Raw genomic sequence first — 1,248 nt, forward strand, 5'->3', positions numbered from 1 at the left:
TGTTTTTGTATTTTTAGTACAGACGGGGTTTCACCACGTTAGCCAGGATGATCTCAATCTCCTGACCTCGTGATCTCCCCGCCTCGGCCTCCCAAAGTGCTGGGATTACAGGCATGAGCCACCATGCCCGGCCCATAATTTCTTCTTTGTCCATTTTGCTATCTTTCCTTGGCCTCACTCAAGATAATGACATTATTTTAAACCGGTTTATATATTTGGCTCTCAATTAAGTTTCTAGGAACACACCAATACAAAGATAAGGGTATTTTAAAATTTATTTTTATTTTTTGTTTAGTCCTTTTTTTTTTTTTAAGTGCTGGGGTACATGTGCAAGATATACAGCTTTGTTACATAAGTAAACGTGTGCCATGGCGTAATTCACATTTGATTCCTGTGGTCACTGTATCTCTACAAGTTCTATTAATTTCATGACAGACTCCTTTGTGTCTTAAATGAAATGGTTCACTAGTTCTCTTATAGCTTAAGAGTTCTTATTATATCAAGGTAGAACTAATAGGACATTACAAATTTCTAGAGGAAACAATCTAGTGAAAATTTTTTTAATCAACATATTGAAATATATAGATCTGTAAAATTAATCTTAAAAAATGTATTCTTGGAAGAAACAGCTTTAGAGAGGGTTGTGGCTTGATTTTAGATTGTGTCCACTCTAGTGACTCAGAAATTCCTGGGCAGGGTCTAATGACTACACAGCGAGCCCTCAACAGTTAATTTGCATCAATGTTTGCAGGAGAATTTGGGAACCTGGGAAAAAAGGGGTTGGGGAACAGTGCAGGGCTCTCTCAGACACTGGGTTCCTCGTCCTATCCCACTGTACTTGAACCTAAAGAAGGAAAAGCTGCTGATAGAAATTGTCTTCAATATGAAATTCTGTAAGACTCTAGGGTATAGTGAGCAGCATTAAGTGGGACTTAAGTGAGGAAGAGTATCATTTTCTCTTACATCAGCTTGTATATCACTTGCTTAGAGTTTTGTGAGGTTCTGGGTGGAAGGTGGTGTTGGTGTGCAGTGGAGAGAGAGAGTGTCGGGGTCAGTATGCTGAGTATGCCATGCCTAGTGGACATGGTCATTCCCAGCAGAAGTACTATAGAAGAGGCAAGAAGACACATGGCTGGCACCTAAGCTTTTGAAAGAATACTTGCTCAATGGGACCTGTTTGTGTGTTTGTGAATAGTCAGACACCAGTTAGAGATTCCCAAAACAGGGTGAGCACAGTGGCTCACACCT

General features: G+C 39.9%; 1 protein-coding gene across 1 annotated transcript in view; it reads left to right on the forward strand.

Moving 5' to 3' along the window:
• The window catches only part of HMCN1 (hemicentin 1), a 461,695-nt gene that overhangs the window by 126,781 nt on the left and 333,666 nt on the right, over positions 1–1,248 (forward strand). The window lies entirely within an intron of this gene.

Source organism: Colobus angolensis, unplaced genomic scaffold, assembly GCF_000951035.1.
Source record: "Colobus angolensis palliatus isolate OR3802 unplaced genomic scaffold, Cang.pa_1.0 Scaffold132, whole genome shotgun sequence".
Lineage (NCBI taxonomy): Eukaryota > Metazoa > Chordata > Mammalia > Primates > Cercopithecidae > Colobus > Colobus angolensis.